A 21,041-nucleotide genomic window follows, 5' to 3' on the forward strand; every position below is an offset into this window, starting at 1 on the left:
AATCATATTCCTGTGTGTGTATATGTAGATGGCTTCCATGTATTGGCTATTGTAAATGATGCTGCAGTAAACATAAAGGTGCATATATCTCTTCAAATTAGCATTTTCTTTGGGTATACCCAGTAGTGGACTTACTGTATCATACGGTAATTCCATTTTTAATTTTTGGAGAAACATCTATACTGTTTTCCGCAGTGGCTGCACCAATTTGCATTCCCACCAAGTGCATGAGGGTTCCTTTTTCTCCACATCCTCCACTACACTTGTCATTTCTTGTGATTTTGATTTTAGCCATTCTGACAGGTGTGGGGTGATATCTCATTGTGGTTTTGATTTGCATTACCCTGATGATTAGTGATGTTGAGCATCTTTTCATGTGTCTGTTGGCCATCTGTATACTTTCTTTGGAAAAATGTCTATTCATGTCCTCTGCCCATTTTTTTAAAAATTTTTTTTTTAACGTTTATTTATTTTTGAGACAGAGAGAGACAGAGCATGAACGGGGGAGGGGCAGAGAGAGAGGGAGACACAGAATCGGAAACAGGCTCCAGGCTCTGAGCCATCAGCCCAGAGCCTGACGCGGGGGTCGAACTCAGGGACCACAAGATCGTGACCTGAGCTGAAGTCGGACGCTTAACCGACTGCGCCACCCAGGCGCCCCCTCTGCCCATTTTTTAAGTGTGTGTGTGTGTGTGTGTGTGTGTGTGTGTGTGTGTGTCTGTGTGTTATATAAGTCCTTTGTACTTTTTTGATATTAATCCCTTATCAGATATATCATTTGTAAATATCTTCTCCCATTCAGTAGGTTGCCTTTTTGTTTTGTTGATGGTTTTCTTTGCTGTGCAAAAGCTTTTTATTTTGATGTGGTTCTGGTAGTTTAATTTTGCTTTCATTTCCTTTGCCTGAGGAAACATAACTAAAAAAATGTTTCTATGGCCAGTGTCAAATAAATTACTGGTTATCTTTTCTTCTAGGAGTTTTATGGTTTCAGGTCTCACATTTAGGTCATTAATCCATTTCAAGTTTATTTTTGTGTATGGTGTAAGATAGTGGTCTAGTTTCATTATTTTTCAGGAAGCTGTTTAGTTTTCCCAATGACATTTGTTGAAGAGACCGTCTTTTCCCATTGTATATTCTTGCCTCCTTAATCATAGATTAATTGACCATATATGTGTGGGTTTATTTCTGGGCTCTCCATTCTGTTCTATTAATCTGTGTGTCTGTTTTTATGTCAGTACTAGACTGTTTTGATTAATATAGCTTTATAGTATATCTTGAAATCTGGGATTTCTCAGTATTCTGAGATATCTGGGATATCTCAATTTTCTTCCTCAAAATTGCTTTGGCTAATTGAGGTCTTTTGTGGTTCCACATAAATTTTGGTATATTTTGTTCTAATTTTGTGAAAAATATTGTTGGTGTTTTGATAAGGATTTCATTTAATCTATAGATTGCTTTAAGTAGTGTGGACATTTTAACAATATTGTTTCTTATAGTCCATGACCATGGAATATCTGCCATTGGTGTCATCTTCAATTTTTTCACCCATTTTTACAGTTTCTGGAATACAGTCTTTTCACCTCGTTGGTTATGTTTATTTCTGGGTATTGCATTCTTTTTGGTGCAGTTGTCAATGGGATTGTTCTCTTAATTTCTCTTTCTGCTACTTCATTATTAGTGGATAGAAATGCATCAGATTTCTGTGTATTAATTTGGTATCTTGTGACTGAAATAAACTGAATTTACTTATTCTAGTAGTTTTTGGGTGGAGTCTTTAGGATTTTCTATATGCAGTATCATGAATGCAGATAGTGAAAGTTTTACTTCTTCCTTACCAATTTGAATGACTTTTCTTTTTTGTTGTTGTTTGACTAGTCTCGCTAGGACTTCCAGTACTATGTGGAATAGAAGTGATGAGAGTGGACATTTTTGTCTTGTTCCTGATATTAGAGAAAGAGCTGTCAGTATTTGTTCAAGATATTGTTCAAGATAAGTTGGAAATTTTTAATCAAATTAATCAAATAGTGGAGTGTAGAAGCTTCAGATTTTCAAGCTTTTAGTCAATTGCAGTTATTGAAAAAAAAAGCATATAGACAGGAAGTCAGTGACAAGTATCCTTATGAAGCAAATGTGTAGCTAAACAAGTTAAACTAAGAGCATATATTGTACATAGATTTAGCATTTAAGTCTGTGAATATTTTCTGAACTATCTCAACCTAGAGACAAAACTTAGTTTGAGCTCCTTTTATTAATTGGATAAATTTATTTTTCATTGAAAAGTCCTATAACTTTGAAATTCTAAAATTAATGAAATATTTTTTTAAGTCATAAGTAGAAGCAACTGGAATTAAAAAACAATTCTAGAAGCAAAGCAGTATCTGTAAACATATTTGAGTCAAATACTAACACATATTGATATGACTAGATGAAAAAAGTCAGTAGCTGTGAAAATATTTTGAGTGGAATAGTCACACATGTCAGTATAAAGTCTGGTAAAATTTAGAATATTCTCTACTCACCAAAATTTTATCTGAGTTTACTAATTACCCCAGAGCCTGAAACATCATTTTCTCAATTCAAAAATATTACAGACGATGCACTGTAGAAAGTCATCAGTTGAATATTTTTAAATTCCACATTTATTATCTATAAAACAAACTTTGAAGGGAATTACAGGCAATTTTATGATAAAGAATAAAAGTAAGACTGTATTAAAAAAAGATTCTTTCATAAAAATACAGATAGAGCTAAGAAACTGATTACTTTAGCAAGTAACAAAGGAACCATTTTTTTTTTTTAGTTTTTAGAAATAAATACAGAGATTTTTTAAATAATTTTGCATTCATACTCAGATATGTTTTAACTTTCAACATACTCAGATATATTTTAACTTTCAGAAATAATTCTTGAAAATACATTCAAATAGAGCTGTAATATGTAATACAATTAATATATAAACAATAGAATGCAGTGTGAAAACATGAACAATATAAGAAAACCAATTTATCATCAATAAATCATATTTGAAAATTTATTTTTAGTATCCCCATTTCACTCTAAGGTTGTCTAAATTTGAATTATAATTTATGGAAGTCTTTACATATAAACCCCATATTCATAACAATCAAGAATATTAACCAAATAAATAGCCCTTACAAGGATAAAATCTAATTTATTCTGTCAATTCTCTTTTGTCCACTTTCCATTGTATCTTTATTATAAATACTGCTCTTGTACATCCCTAGAGGACCCAGGATAATCCTGCCTCCAAGTGTTCTGGGTTGCCAGTAGCTCAATTTTGGGGGCCAGATCAATAGGTCAATGTTCTTGCTAAATATATACACAGACAATATATTGTTATCATTCATTGAATATGCACATACACATAACATGTTAGTCTTTTCTTAAGTGTCAATTGTTTTATTTTCTAACTGTATTAAATTAAATATGCAGATTTCATTCCCAATTTAAAATTTTATTCATGATACCTTAAAGTGGTGAATAGATCTTGAATCTGCCCATTAGGAATGAGGAGGTAGGAATTAAGTAATAAAATTAGAAAAAAAAAATAACCATATTCTTGCCATTCTAATTAACCCATTTACCAGTGAGAAGCAGTCTCTTTCTTCCTTGGTCCCTCCTTCCTTTCCTCCCTTCCTCCCTTCCCTCTTTCCTTCTTTCAGTAGACTTTATATTTATTTTATTTTATTTTACTTTATTTTATTTATTTTAGAGAGAGAGAGAAAAAGACTGCAAGTGGAGGAGAGAGGCAGAGGGAGAGAGAGAAAATCATAAGCAGGGGCCATGCTCTATGTGGAGTCTCACATGGGGTTGACCCCATGATCCTGGGGTCATGACCTGAGCCAAAACCAAGAGTTGGACTCTCAACCAGCTGAGCCACCCAGGTGTCCTGCAATAGCCTTTTTTTTTTTTTTTTAAAGCAATTTTAGAAGGTGTGGAGATTTCCTTTACACCCCCTGCCTCAACGCATGCATAGCCTCCCCCTCATTATCAACATCCCCCACCAGAATGGCAATTTTTAATCTGTGCTTTAAGATGCATTTAACCTAAGTGTGTATTAAAAAGACAACTATTGGGGCGCCTGGGTGGCGCAGTCGGTTAAGCGTCCGACTTCAGCCAGGTCACGATCTCGCGGTCCGTGAGTTCGAGCCCCGCGTCAGGCTCTGGGCTGATGGCTCAGAGCCTGGAGCCTGTTTCCAATTCTGTGTCTCCCTCCCCTCCCTCCCTTTCTGCCCCTCCCCTGTTTATGCTCTGTCTCTCTCTGTCCCAAAAATAAATAAACGTTGAAAAAAAAAATTAAAAAAAAAAAAAAGACAACTATTGGGGCTCCTGGGTGGCTCAGTCGGTTAAGCATCTGACTTCAGCTCAGGTCATGATGTCACAGTTCATGAGTTCAAGCCCCGCGTCAGGCTCTGTGCTGACAGCTCAGAGCCTGGAGCCTGCTTCAGTTTCTGTGTCTCCCTCTCTCTCTCTGCCCCTCCCTGCTTATGCTCTGTCTCTGTCTCTGTCTCTCTCAAAAATAAATAAGCATTAAAAAAAAACAAAAAGGACAACTATTTTACTTTTTGTTTTCTTTTCCATTAACATCTAAGCTGACTTTTCCCTCATTCTGCCTTAGAATTTAGCTAGCAAGTTGTGTTACAGCAAAAAATTTGGTGAGCACGGCTTATTCTAGCCGCCTGTGTTGGCAGAGTACTTACACTGCCAAAGGCATCTCAGTCTCTGCTAACTATTGATTTTAATGGATTTTGTTGGCCATTCCCAGTCCATCTGTCTGCAATAAAACAAAGATCTCTTCAGCCCCTGTAGGAATTTCAGAGCTATGAACACTCAGAAAATGCCACCAGGGAGATTATTTTACCTCCCTTTTTGGCAGAGATTAAAGTGTTCTTCTGGGATTGATTTGTGCTCTTCCAAGCTTTTGAGTAGCTACTTTTCTCACAACTGTTAAAAAAAAATTATTTTCCAATGAAATACTCACTCTTGTGAATCCAGAGATGCTGGGATAGCAATAATCAAAAATATGGGCTAATGATCATCTTTCTAAGGAGAAATGTTGTAATAGGACAATATTCACCCTAAGAGACTCTGAGACAGCATCTTTGGGTATCTTCTTCACTTGTTCTGAGAAGGTGTCTCCCATTTTAATTCTCTATTTATTTAAGTATCTTCCAATAATATACAGTTCTTGTTTTCCTTCTATACATCATTTCACTGGGAGACCGACCAAAAGAGAACGGAGGAATGTTAACTCTGTAGATTCTTAGGCTAAAGTCACGTCTTCCTTGTTCCCTAACCAAGGTTATAATTCCATAATGTTTCTGCCATCAACTCCTGGAAGATACAGGAGATATTTCATTCTGAATTACCATGGAAACTTCCAAAAGTGTTTAGGCACATTGTCCCAGCTCAGAGACAGTGGCAGTCTGCATGTTTAGGAACAGGTGTAAATAGTTTCCAATTCTTCTACAGAGACTAAGACTCTAAAAACAACTCCAGGCTATCTTTCACATCTTTAATCCTTTTCCCAACTTAGTGGGAGCAAAGTTGACTCATGGCTCCAGAGCTGCAAGCTCTCAGTTTCTGGAAAACTTGTGGATTTGAGCTTAAGGAAAACAAATGTCAAGATACTGTAGCCACAATGATTTATATCTCTATTCATTACCGTTAATATTTTTCTTCCCTATCATAAATGCCTAGAAACTGCCACATGAAATCTAAGGAATGTTATTGCTCAGCCAACAAAGGGAATAGAGCAACTTAATGTATTTTATCATTTTACAGGAGGCAAACTAAAGTGAATAAGTACCATGCATCATAAAAAGAATCATATTTTTTAAAAGCCAAATAGAGAGCTAGTAATAAAAGTGAAGGCTTTCTTATTTCACTCAGTCCCCTGCAGAGAAAGAAGAGGGAGAGGCGTTGAAGCTGAGGGGCTTGGCACCCCAAGCCAGGGATCACGCACAGATGTCTGGGGACTGCATTTTAGCCTTCCCTCCCAAAGTCAAGGGGGATACATGCTTATATGGGATAGCTGAGATTCCTGAAGGTTTAGATGATTATGTCAACCCATCAGAGGATAAGGAAAGAGCTTCCTGGGACCAGACATCTTTACCAAAGGTCTGTTGCTCCTGTTGGCAGAGCCTGTACCCAGCCTGGTAATATTGCAGCTCATTTTACCAAAGCAGCCACTGTCTGTGACTGTTGCCATTGGAAACACTTCCACAGTCCAGACTGGGATTTTCTTGCTACTAATCAGTGAGGGAGTAATTAGGCATGCATAGTTAACTGACAGTGGCTGTAGAGAAGGCACTGGCTTCCTTCTAAAGGGAATTTCCAGTTACACTAACATTATGACACACACGAGATGCTCTGCGTTCCATATGGAATGAAGCAAAGACTGTCACACTCATCTGATTTAGGACTGTGAACCTGGATTCCCATGGAGGTTTCAAAGGCACAAGGTCAGGACTCCTAGTTTGAAGTAATTCAGCACTTCTTTTTTTTCAGCTGTAGATTTCCCTAGGAATCCTCTTTAATATTAGGGCATCCATGGGATTGTGCTCCTAAAAGAAAAAGGCATAGATGTTTCTTTCAATGCCCTGAATACAGAGCTTACCAGTGAGCTCATTATATTCTGCATATAATGTGATGGGAATATTTTTTTAGAAAAAAAAATTCCATAGTGGGCCACTGTTTTATATTAATGATTTTCATGGGAAAATTGTCTGCTGATTATATGGTGAAATAAATTAGTGTGTGTTGTTGTGATCTACAACCCGCCGGGACATAAAGGAAAAGTAGACAGTTGAAAAAAGCTAAGCACAGGAAGCGTGCACAAAGTGGCAAGATGTGGAATGCCGTATCTGTAGTGAAGCCAAGGGAGTCCATGTGGGTTTCATATTGACAAGATTTTCTTTTACGTTTTCCTAAAGGAGTACAAAGAATGTATTTTTTACTAAAAATAAAAGATGGGACCAAGTATTGAATGGGGTTATGCATATACTTGTGTGTCAGAGGGTGGTATTGAGAAATAAAGGGATGTATACGTGAACAAAAATTTTGCTAAGTCTTCTTCATTAGAAAAAAAATGATACATTTTCAAGGAAAAAAATGGGATATTCTTTGAATAAATGAACTCGATTTCTAGCTTTAAAAATGTAGTTTCAGATTTGGCCAGCAGAAGGTACACTGCACCAAGGGCTGGGTTACAAACTAGCCTGGTGCGCCCATAAATCAGTTTGCGTAGTATGTTGAATTATGTTCTTAATCATGCAAGGGTACTTTTGCTTGAAACTATTCTTTCTCATGTTTCTAGTAGTCTTATTTATAGGCATGTTGGAATGTGGCCAAAGCTTTTCCCTTAGGTAAAATGACAACATCTTAATTGGGAATGTTTGGTCTGTGGCATGAGTTGCCAGAGAGCGGTCCCATTGTTCTAATGCACAGACATCCATCATCAGCCTGCTCACAACGCCTGTAGCCTAGTGGTGGAAGCACAGGGCTGAAAGACATCTGAATCATTTTTTGGATTCCAGCACTGTCTAGTGCTATAAAAAAAAAAAGTCATGTCATACTCTCTTAGAGCTCAGCCATGTCATCGTTCAAGTGACTATCCCAAAGTTTTGTGAAAATTAAATCAATTTAAGTCAAAGGAATCACTTCGCCCTCAAAAAAGTCATGGAATTTAAAAAAATGTCAGATAATGTTGATATTATTTTTTTCTTGGGAACAACATATTGTAATTCTTAGATGAGCAGAACGGATCCTGTATTACGATTGTAGCTATTAGTTTCTTAGCAATATTATAGAAAATCTCATTGTTTTGTAGGATAGGACAGGGCTGCAGTCTACTCATCTCAGAAGCTGCAGAGAATGCATATTATCTAAGAAGTATTTCTGAATGCAGTGCAAAGGAGAGGATTTCACAGCAAAATAAAAACAAGCCAAAAAGCTGACTAGAAATCTGTCTTCTAATAAAACTACAAAATACTCCTAAGAGGTACATTAGGGAGGAAAACTTTCCCTTTGAGTGTCTGGAGATGACATTGTGGCTTTAAAGAAAATGAACTGGAATCTAGGAAAAATCTCAGTACGTTATGTCACACATCCCAGGTATAAAGAAACTGATAATTATTTCTCATTTGTTACATATCTTCTAATCTAAAAATTTGGACTGTAAAGGAAACACAAAGTGTGTGTGTGTTTCATGTAGGATTGTGTGTTTGTATCGGAGGTGGGAAGAGTTCACGGCAAATGTGAGAAAGTGCCGATCTGTATCATATTTTAGTGACTTCAGATATAAGGAACACTCCACCTTTCTGAAACAAGCTACACATCTTATGACAAAATATTTTGGTATTGTGAAGACTGCCAGTTGTCAAACTTGATTCAGAAGTATCTTAATCTTTAAGCCTGTTGCCTTTGTCAAATCCCTTACAAGTGCAAAGCAAGTGCTTTCAAGAAAGACCTTGGCAAATATGAAGACCTGCTCTGTTGCCACTAGGTAAGAATGTTGAATTCTGAAGGAGCTGCCAAATCATGCCCTCAATCACAATAAAAAGTGATGCAAAGATCAAAAACATTAAGATGTGTTTTAGATTAAGAGACCCAACTCCTTATTAGTAGTGTTGTCAAATATGGTTCTACTTACTGGGATGGCAATAGCTAATGAAATGCAAGTGTTCTTTTGAACTGAAAACATTTGAAAGATTAAAAAAAAAAGGTAAAAAGAAGGCTGCCACTTATATTCTTCTCCAATTTCTGTTGCTCATTGTTTTCAAAAGTTAAATGACTGGTCACCCTTACCTTGCTCTGAGAATCTGTTTTTTTTTCCTTTGATAATCTGTGTTCTTTATGTTTTAAAATATTTGTTATTTCGAGAGAGGTTAAGGCTTAAAAAAGTTGCACAGACAATACAGAGAGTTTCTGTGTATGGTTCACCCAGTTTTCCCTTATGATAACATCTTACATGAGTACAATACATTGTCAAAGCCAGGAAATTGACATTGGTACAATTATATTAACACAAATACAGACCTTGTTCAGATTTCACGAGTTTTTACATGCACTCTTTTTTCTCTCCCTCCTGGGATTTGAGTTACCTAAATCTCTAACTGGTTATCAATAATAAATACTATGTGATACAGAAACAAATCATTGACCAGCAGTGACATTTAAAATGAGCAGTGCTAAACCATAAGTCCCATCTGTTTTCACTTACTTCACACGGTCCCTGTCTTTAGCCTACTTAATCATTCCAACAACCTTCCCTTTTCCAGACATCCCTCCCAACGCCAGTATCCAGATAGCAACTGCCTAAAACAAGAGTTGACATTTTTGAGTGTTTTATCTTTGATAAACTCATGGGGGTCATTTCTATAAATTCTACAGATGCTTTCTGACATTAATACTGACAAATTAAAGAAATGAACACAATTTATAAATCAAAGGGCTTGCCAAGGATACTAGACATTTGTTTATTTCTACCTGGTGAACACCTGGGCTCAACTTGCTAAGGAACAATGAGCACCATTGTTTGGAATAGAAAAACCAGTCTGAAGGAGACTTATTGCTGAATAGATACCAATGTAGTGCTTTGGCACACTTGAAGATGACATACTGTAAGTGTGTCATATTTAAAAATTAGAGAGATCATGGCCATTTGTGACCATTAAATGCATCATATGTGTTCTTGCGGTTGAATTCAGTACCATTGCAATTCGATATTAATCATCTGAGGGATTAAAAAAGTTTATGTAAAGGAAAAACAGGCAGCAGCCTGTAGAGAGATGAGAAAATCATTATTATTATGCACAAATGTAGCAGAAGTAGACTTAGTCGACTGAAATTATGTGAGCTAGACTAATAGTTTATTAAATGAGAGATGGTCATCTCATGCCCATTTCTCTAATTCTTCAGTGGGAAGGCATGAGACCAGGGCCATTTTTTTATAAGCTATGAGCTGGGCAAATTAAAAGAGAAAAAGTGGGATGTCCATAAGACAAATACCTCAATGTGTTTTCAAACATCTGGAACCCTAAAGTACCTTTTTGGGAGACATAAAATCTTCTCTAACTACTGCCTATGTATCCAACTAATAGAGGAAAATTAAAAGATTGTAATAAATCTCTCTACTTTTGCAACCCTGTCTCTAGATCCTCAAGTTCAGACCAGACTAGTTAATAGCATCTATTTTCACTTCATTCACTTTGCCATAAATGAAGGCAAATGCTGTTGGGCTCTGGTGAGTTTGAGTGGGTAATGACTGCTGGGGAGGGGAATGTGAAGTTAGTGGGCCCAAAGGTTAGATTTATGACTCTGGGACACTTAAGTTGTTTTGAAAGCATATACTGGCAGGAGCCTCCAAGTAACAAAAGAGAATGAATAGCTTTGTAGAGAGATTTTTGCCTATGTTAAAGATTTATTTGTTTATTTATTTATTTTTATTTTGAATATTTTTTTATAAATAGTTTTCCTGATGACCTTACATGAAAACATTCATGTCAATTCCAGGCATTAAGAACATTGAAGTAGAAGAATAATTGGGCATTTTAACATTGAAAGGAAATTTACAGAGCACTATTACACACCTGAGCCTCTCTGTCCTTGTAGAAACTTTGGGGTCTACAAGTATAGATTAGGGCTTCCATTTCCTCGCATTTGCTATCACAGAAATTTATTGAAGTTTTATGGTATATAAGGTAGATCCTTATAGATATAAGGTAGTGAATTATTGGGATCAGGAGGTTGTGCATTTCATGCTATCCAATTCAGTTGTCAAATGGAAGGTTTTGTCAGATATCTGAAATCTGAAGATCAGCTACAGGGCAATCAGTATTTCTGGATAGACTAGTTATGGCTATGATAACCTGTAGATTTGTGCCTGTCAAAATCAGTGAATTTAGGTTCCTTTTATGAGGATTCATTTTTTTTTTTAATAATGGGTAATTAACATGATAGGTAGTATGTAATATGAAAAAAATTAGATGCCAACAATAAAGACAATCTTTTATATGCCAGAGTTTGCAGTGTGGATTTAGATAGGTGAGGAAACACACAAATACCATTCAGAGTTCAGTACAATAATGATACACAATGCCCTGGGAATATGTGGACAGGTTACAGAACCCCAGAAGGAGAGATCAGGATGCAGGGGCTTCCCAAGTCTCTAATACTTAATATTTATTGCAAGCAGCATGTAAAATGAAACCCACCCTTGAAACTTTGCTCATATTTATGTCTCTTCTCTGATCCCAGAGCAATTGCTGTCTGTCTTTCAAGGAGCATTTGCATTCTGTTCTCTTTTCATGTATATTATTCTGTCATCCCCATTACATGGGGAGCCCTTTGAAGGCAGAGGCCTGCTTCCCCAGGCCTCAACAGCTGTGAGCACAAATGAGGTCACACTAGCAACAAATTTCACAGTGGCCCTCCTGTGTAGTAGCCGAGAACTTGGTGTGTAACTCAGATTCTCAAATAGTGATTTCTGAGTGTCCTTGGAGATTTTCTGATAAAAGCTCAACATGCAGTTCTCACATAACTCCCTACATTCTCACCCTCTGTCATTGGCACTCTACCCCCTGCTGCACCGGCTCCACAGCACTGCTCCACCACTTTTGGTACCTGCTTGACAGTGACACACAGGTGCCAAAGGTGCCATCTCTTAACATTGCCCACCCCACAGGGACGGATCGTCCTATCATGTCTCGCTTTGCTCCTTGAGCACCGAAGCCGCTCGCGTTGTGGTCCTTATGTCTTTGAGTCTCAAGTGAAGCAGCTCCACCTCTTTAACTGCATCTACTGTCTTCATATGGCTGATCGTTGAGGAAAGGCCTGGAGACTTGCACTACGCTTTCTTCTTTGCTCCCTATTTCCCCAAATCATAACCACCGCTGAATCTAGTAGCTTTCCTCCCTCCTGTAAATCAGTTCGTGCAAATTGACACCTGAGGGCCACTAGGTGCCCTGCTTTATTAGGTACACTCCTTAACTCAGCCTGCGTGCCTGCTACATTAGCATCAGTGCTCATGATCATCTGTATATAATCTACACTCAATCAAGAGAAGTGTTTACTAATTGATTCATAACCACATCCGATATGAAATAGCACCACCTAATAACATGCAGTTGGAAAAAAAAAGACTTTTTCTTGTACTTGGAAACCAAAGCAAATATATATGAGTAAATGGCATAAAGCAAAAAATGGAACCCACTGTGCTGCAAGACTAACAATATGGCAGTAATATGTGCCTGCCAAACTGCCATCTCCACAAATTAATCTTTCATTTCATCTCTGGATTTACTGTCACACTTCGGCTGGGAGTACAGTTATGACTGAATTGAGATTCTTTTATGTTCATTCTTCATGCTACAACATAATAAATATTTTTATTGCCAAAGTTTTCTTGATGCATATATTATTAGAAATCATAGAATTTGTCTCATAGTTGGCTATATGGGATCAAAAGAAGTAACATTCTTTAAAGTACAGAGTACCTGAAGGAGGTTCACAGAACATCCATATGAATATATTAAATGTCATCAAACATGCACACACACGCAAACATACACAGTGGGTCAGTCTCTAGTGCTTTACAAATGACGTTGGCTCCATTGCCTGTTTTAGGTTCTTTCTCAAAGTGTCCCTAAAATACTTAATTCTTCTCCATTAAAAAGTTTTCATTGGTTATTGATACTGATTGAAATGAAAAACAGAGGGGTGCCTGGTTGGTTCAGTCAGGTAAGCGTCCAGCTTCAGCTCAGGTCATGATTTCATGGTTCGTGAGTTCGAGCCCCACATTGGGGTCTGTGCTGACAGTTCGGAGCCTGGAGCCTGCTTTGGATTCTGTGTCTCCCTCTCTCTCTGCCCCTTCCCCACTCAAGCGTGCTCTCTCTCTCTCTCTCTCTCTCTTTCTCTCTCTCTCTCTCAAAAATAAACATTGGAAAAATTTTTTTGAAAGACATGAAAAGCAGAATATTGGCCTCCATTTACTGAAGGACTTGGCATTTGTACATGAGCATGTTGCATATAATGTCATGGTATAAGGATAAGGATAGTGCTTAATGCAAAATAATGTGTGAGAATCCTTGCACAATATCCATGCAAGCAGATTATTATTACTGGAGAGTGTGACAGATTAAATAACTATTTTTTTTTCCTTATGACACCGACAGTTAAAAGGGCACAAGAAACACATAAGAGTTCTCAAGGCCTAGTCTCAAAATTTAGCATTGATTTTTGCCTCATCCCATGGCCGAACACAAGTTTAAGTAGCCACGCCCAGAATCAAGTGAAAAGGAAATCTACTCTGCCCATGATGATACCTTGGCAAATGTGAAGAAGGGAAAAATGAAGAATTTAGACCAATATGTCAGTCACATGATTTCATGTCATGTTTCTATTTCTGATCTGCTTTTCTGTTGAACAAATCTGAGTAGAAAACTCAGTGTTTTATTCAAAGTCATACTTAAAAACTAAGAGAAAAGTACTTACAGTAATGCTTTCCTAGGTATATTATAAGGTCCACTGATGGGATATATGGAAACTCTTGAAAAACTACAAACACACCCAGTCTCAAGTCCTTAGTTTTTTGTTTTTAAGTTTTTGTATTGAAGTGTGACCATACTCTATATATTTTTAGTTTTAAATAACATTAAGAGAGTATTGGTAAATCATCAAGTGGTTTACTAAAAGCAGGTCTTCCAAAACACTGGGAATGGTTCTGGTTCTGTTTACCTAGGGATTTAAGTTCAGCATTATAAAAAGTCTGACTGTCGTACCATATTACCTTTGTGAAGCTCTTAATACATGTTGCAAAAGGAAAATTAGAATCCCCACAATTTGGGGCAAGGATGCCTTGGTATCAGAATTGTTTTGAACTGAAAATGATTTTGAATTGCTGCTTTGCTTGCTTTTCAACCATAAAAAAAAAAACTGTTGATTTATCTTAATCATAATTTATTTGCTGTGTGCTTACTGTTGCTAAACTTACTTGCGACAATAGTATTTTAGACTTTTAAAAGATTCTATTCTAAGGTACAGAGATGTTGTGGGTCAAGTAATGATCACTTGTAATTTTGTTTTTATTGTAATTCTACATAGTTCACGTACATGGGCACCAAAAGATAAGTGCAAAATGGCAATTTTCATAATAGTGTAACTTTTAGAAGGTGGGAGTTGACTGATTAAATAGAGTGGTATAGACTTGTCTGTGTAGACTAATGGGGTGTGGTTTGAGAGCTATTCTTCTAGATCAAAGTACATGATGTGATTAGGGTTAAATCAGGGAAAGCTGTACATGAAGCCCAATACTGAAATCGCCTTCAGTTCTCTTAAAAAAAATGGCCCTAATTTGACCTCTCTCATCTCATGTACAATAGGCAGCATCCCTGATTATATATTTAATATTCCAGTAACCTGACAATGTGTAACATAGAGGGTGTTATTTATGCAGTTCCTAAGTGAAAATTCAATCATTTGGTCAATTGTACAGTTGCTTCTAAACACATAGATGTAGTATAAGCGGTTGAATTTTTCACTTTGTATCCAGATATTTTGGTACTAATTAGTTGTAGTTGTTACTATTCTGATTTTTTTTAAGTGCTAAGGTATGTGTACTAAGGAAATGACTTGTTTTCTTTCTTTTTATTTACCTCAAAGTTAGGAAAGTGGTGACAGGAAACCCACAAGGATTTAAAAGGATAAAGTGAGATTCATAAATTTTCTTGACATAGACAAAGAATAATGCTAACAGTGTATAATGGCTTGGGTATTTATTTACCTTTACATTTTATTACTAGATACTACATAGTATAATTTGAACTGACTTGGTAAAGAATTATTTTAAGTTTTCACCTTTAATTCATCTTTTAACACTTCTCTGGACTCTTAAACCTATATGCATAAGATTTGCTATGTTGAAATCGGAAGGCACTATCATGTAGTAGACTAGGTGAATATTGTAAAAAAGCCCAGATTTTGGAGTCTAGTAGAAAAGTTTAAGAATTAAGTTTAAGAATTGTGTAATGTGGGAAAGTCACTTAGCTTTGGTAAAACTTGTTTTCTTACAAATGACATAGGAAAAAAAGCCTACTTTATAAGAAGGTTGCAAAGATTAATGGTGACATATGAACAATGTTTTTTATTAAATTTGCTTAATAAATAGCTTAGAATTGATTAATATTATTTCCTTAAGTTAGGAAATGACTGGATGTTACATAGGAAGTCACCATTTCAGTTCCATTAAAAGAAGGATGAATGAGTTCTTGTATTAGAATGGCTATTCCACCATGGCTTTCAGATCTCAATCATATAATAGTCAGTCCAGAAAATGTCATGAAAATGATAGCTGGATTATACTAAAGAGAAAGAAAAAGATGATGGGAGAAGGGAATGAAGTCAGGTGTGTAAGCAATTATAGCTATGATTGGAGGGGGAAATTTTGAGGTTATCAATAGTAAAATCAATGGACTATAGTGAATATGCTCCTTTCATTCCCAGAAAAGCATAGTCTAATTCTCAGTCCTTTGGGGATGGTGGTTCATCAATACTGAAAATGTTAATTTTTTTCAAAAATGTGTTGAATTACTAGTAAAGAGAAGTTTACAACTGGAGGGAGTGTAAGCAAAAAGCTAACATGGGACTCTGTCCTTTTTGTGTGTGTGTATTTATTTTTGAGAGAGAGAGAAAGAGCATGAGCAGGGGAGGGGCAGAGAGAGAGGGGGAGACACAGAATCCACAGCAGGCTCCAGGATCTGAGCTATCAGCACAGAACCTGACTCCGGGCTCCAGCTCACAAACTGTGAGAGCATGACCTGAGTCGAAGTTGGACACTTAGCCAACTGAGCTACCCAGGCTCCCGAGGACTCTGTTCTTTTTACAACAGAAGTATCTTAAAAATTCCTTTATGTGAAAAAAAAATATGAATGGATGTTAGTTTTCAACCTTTTTGTGTGTTCCAGGGTGGGAAAGTGCTATGTAGTGGCCAAGAGGGACAAGTTATGGTGGTTGTGTCAGTGGTTTTGAATTTTGTTTTCTGCAATTTCACAAATGCTAAAATTAAAAGTCAGTATAATTCCACTGTTATTTTAAAAGGGTGCTGGGATACTGTAGTCATGGATACCAGATCATTGTAATTGATGAAATGGATCTCAGTCAACTGACAGACTTATAATAACTTTAGTAATGAGTTAATGAAGTTAATCAGGTTTGGACACAACCTTTGTATTCTTAATAATATATTTCATTTTTTAAAAAAAAATAATGTTTTATTTTTGAGAGAGAGAGAGAGACAGACAGACAGAGCATGAATGGGAGAGGAGCAGAGAAAGTGGGAGACAGAATCTGAGCAAGTTCCAGGCTCTGAGTTGTTAGCAGAGAGCTCGATATGAGGCTCGAACCCACAGACTGCGCGATCATGACCTGAGCCAAAGTCAGATGCGTAACCGACAGAGTCACTCAGGCACCCCAATACATTTCTAAGTATACACACACACACACACACACACTGATATATGCATATATACAAATGGCATATAAAAATATGTACAAATGGATATTTATGAAACAGATATATATATTTATAATATATGTTTGCTTTCCTTTAATGCTTATTTTTTCAGCTGATATATCCAGCAAAATGTGACTTTACTCTGCATTCCTACAATATGATTCTTGTTTAACTTGTCTATTGCTGTGTGACAACATACTCCAAAACATACTGATTTAAGCAACAACCCTTTTATTACCCATGATTTTCAGTCTAAGCTAGGCTCCTACTTTGTCTTAGAGTGGGTCCCTCACGTCGATGTGTTTTTCAGGTCAGCTTAAGGCAGGGGTTAGCATCTTTCTTTCCAGCTAGTCTTCAGGACTTTCTTTCTCTGTGTAAATTCTCCATTTGGTTCTTTATGTGGCCTTTCCATCAAGATAGCATGTCTTCTTACATGGAGGGTCAGGGTCAGGGTTCCCAAGGGAACAAAAAAACAAGGCAGCTGTGAGTGAGATCTTCTTAAAGCCTAAGCGAGGAAATGGCCAGCATCACTTATAACACATTCTGTTGCTTAAAACAAGTCACACGACCAGCCTCTATTCAAGAGGGAGGGCATTACATGGGAGTGTGCTTACTGGGATCATAAAAATTGAGAGGCATGATTCACTGGAATCTAGTAACCTGGGTTCCCTGGGTACCCTACTGATTCACATTCCTCCACATGTAAAATACATTTACCCCTTGCCCTGGACCTTCAAACTTCTCATCCCATCAGTGCTTCAAGTCAAGCCTGAGGTCCAGGATCTCATCATCTAAATTATGAAGGTAATAACGCTTCTTGGGTAAAATTCCATTGCTTTCAGGAAATATTTGAATTAAAAAGACATGTTTTCTTTTCCACATCCACGGAACATTTGATGGTAAGACAAGGAAACAAGGAACGCGATAGATACTCCCACAGAAATGTTTGCATGAGAGTGGGGTGTGGCCAGTTGGAGACAAAGCACTGGGTAATTAATGCACAGTAATCTTGAAATCCAGCCAAGCATTTAGCACCATCCTCAGCCTCTACTCTGGGGTGGGGGATGTAAATTGGTTGGGACTGATCTCTGTTCCATGTCACCTTATGTTGGTTCTTCCTGTTGCTTGATTTTGTAATCTGGCCCTTTGACTTTTAACGATTAACTTTCCATAAGAAAAGTTCGATGTTTGCATCTGGGCAGTTTTCTCAAGTCTGCTTTCTCACATTAGAAGTTTTGAAATTCAGAGGCTCATTTGCATTTTGTACTGTCTCTATCCCTTTTAGACCAAATTTATTAATTCCTTTAAAAATGTTGAGGATGTTTTAAAATTTAGATTCCATCCACTCCATTAGACAAAACCCATGCCCACAGATCTCTCCAAGATAGGCCCAACTTCACATGGATATAGAGTCAGGAAGTCATGAAACAGTATACTCAGCATCTCCAGAAGCTCTTTCTTCTAGTGGACAATGTCTATAAGGCATGTCTTTAAAATCATTTAGAGTCCCTTTTTCTGTCTGAGAGGATCTGAGAAGCTCTCTGCCTTTTGAAATCTTTAGAAAGAGACTTACAGCCAGGTCTTGACTTGATTTTACTCTTAAGTTCACATTTGATTTTTGCCTTGGATTTGATTTTTGCCTTCAGGCCATTTCCATTTTGAGAAACTTTTGCTAAATGCACAACTATGAATACAAAGTTTTTATTTTCCAACCCAGCACATTCAGATTGAAAATGTTTCGTGTAGATTCTGTTTGAAAATGAAAAGAAGTCCCTTCTTTAATATATCAGTCTCTGTAACCTCTCATGCAGAGCAAAAGAAGCCTGTAAGCACTTGCAGCATTGTCCATGGCAATCTCTTTAGCAAAATTCTTAAGCTTATAGGAACATTTGCTAATTATTATAGGTGACAGTTTCTCTCATTATCCTGCCAGTAAATCATTCAGATCCCTTTCTTCAGTCTCAAGTAAGGTTTCCTTATTGCTTCCCCAGCCTCCTATAGTACTCTCCTTGGAGTGAGTCCTTTGGTGGTCTTCTTACTGGCTGCTCCCAAAGTCAGTGCCGCAGTTTCAGGATTTGTTTTGGCAGTCCCCACCTACCCCCCGCCCCATGCCGCCCTCACTGATTGCTAGGTTGGTCATATTTTACTTTAATTATATATGGGTACATATCAAACCACTCCCAAGGCAGTGGATTAAAATAACATTCTTTTTACTCATAGTTTTCAGTCTGGCTGAGCCCAGCTAGGCAGTTCTTACTATGTTTTTGTCAGCAGGCATTTGTGTAGCTGCATTTAGCTGTAGGGTTTCCTGGGGTCTGGCCTTAGCTATAACACTAGGATGGCTGAGACTGTCTCCCTCTCCATCTCCCCTCCCCTTGTTTCTCCTCCCTCCCCACGCCCCTTTCTCTCTGGGTGGTGTGCAGTTTCAGGAATTCTGTTTCTCTATTTGTTCTCTTCTGGGAGGGTAGACATAGTTCATACATGGAAACTCCGTGACTCAGCACCAAAGAGCACCAAAATGGAAACTTCCAGACATTATTTCAGTTTAGTACTGGAACTGGCACAACATTACTTCTGCTACCTTATCCATGCTTAAACAAGTCCCAGGACCAGTCCATATTTAAGAGGAATGTGAATCCCATGAGGCAAGCTTCACTGTGGTCCACCCATGTAAAAGAAGTCATATGTCTAAAGCAAAAACATTTTTCCCCCTCTAAGTTGAAGTCATTCTTCTAAAATCTTTTTGCTAGATTTGATGTGTTCTTAGCCAGTGAGAAATCTGCTGTTTGATGGTTTCCAGTTATCCTATCAGGAAACTTGAGGTGTTTAGGCCACCCATAGACCAACTAGAGAAGAGTCCTCTGAGTTGCCTAATTGTCAACAGATCCATTAGAGTCTAATTTACATGACCATGAAAGCTCCGTGGAGGTGATGGTGCATAATAGCCAAGGGCAAGAAAGATTAACTATCCTTTAAACATTTAGATAGTCTGAGAATAACAACTACTCTAACATCTTTCTAAATAAATATTGGTTATTTCACATGTGTGCACACACAGGCTTGCGTGTGTGTGTGTGTGTGTGTGTGTGTGTGTGTGTGTAAGGGGGGCGTAGAAGGTAGTTGATATTGATTGGAAGATACAGGAGCAGAGCAGAAATGGAAAGAGAAAGAGGGATACAAGAAGCCAATAGTTAAAAGAACTTGAAAACATGATCCTTGAACAACTATATAGATGTACTTGTTTAGAGACACTAAAGCACTTGTGTAGTTTTCTCTTAAGTAATATTGTATTCAGTTTTAAGGATGATGGTTGATGGAAATGATAGAAACAATTTGAAAATATCAACTTTTTCTTCCAAATGATCTGACCTGTAGCCTATTTTTGTAAATAAACTTTTATTAAAATAAACCCACACTCATTCATTTTCATATTTTCTATGGCTGCTATCATGCTAAAATGCCAGAGGTTAGTAGTTTCAGTACAACCATACGGCCCACAGAGCTGAAAATACTTATGATCTGGCCCTTTACAGAAAAGTTTCACTCATTACTAATCTAGGGAAAGTCCTGAAAAAACAAAAAGGTTACCTGTGAAAACGTCACTTATTGATCCGTCTTTATATAGCTCAAATGACTAAGATGCAGCTCCATTTCTATAGGGTCTTGTTATCCAAATAGAAGGTAGATAATACGCCAATGCAGGAAACCATAACTCTTTGGCATTTGGACATTTAGTCTTTAATTCACTGAAACAAACAGAAAAAGATTTTCGTAAATATTGTCGCCGATGGAATGTCCCATTTCATAATTTCATTTAGAAATCTGAAAAGGAGATTATATTTTAGGGGCATGTTTTTAAAAGAAATAATATTCAATTCCATTGGCATATAGTAAATAGAAGTAATTGAAAATCTGGTTCAAAACCAAATTCGTTCATTTTCTACCTTTAAACTGATAACTCACTTCCCATTTATTAATTATCTAAAATATCCAAAACACATATGCAAATATCATAGACGTCAGAATAAGTACAAGAATAATTTTCATCATTTTGCCAGATTAAAAAAAATTACTAATGTTTTCAAAATCTCCAATATAAAAATAACAGCCAACAATTAAGTCATTGCATTTTGAGCAGAAGCATCAACACAGGCAAAATTTCATAAATAAATTACCATTATTTAGCATTTGGGAAATAGACATATCAATCAAAATGAGTATCTCTCATTTTGGGAAAACTTTCTTTTTTTAATGTTTATTTTTGAGAGAGCATGCACACAAGCAGCAAAAGGGGAGAGAGAGAGAGAGAGAGAGAGAGAGAGAGAGAGGAGAGACAGGAGAGACAGAGAGGAGAGAGAGAGAGAGAGAGAGAGAGAGAGAGAGAGAGGAATAGAAGATCCCAAGCAGGCTCTATGCTGTCAGTACAGAGCCTGATGTGGGGCTCAAGTTTGAGAACTGCAAGACCATGACGTGAGCCAAAATCGGATGCTTCACCAACTGAGCCACCCAG

This window comes from Prionailurus bengalensis, chromosome B3 (genome assembly GCF_016509475.1).
Source record: "Prionailurus bengalensis isolate Pbe53 chromosome B3, Fcat_Pben_1.1_paternal_pri, whole genome shotgun sequence".
NCBI lineage: Eukaryota > Metazoa > Chordata > Mammalia > Carnivora > Felidae > Prionailurus > Prionailurus bengalensis.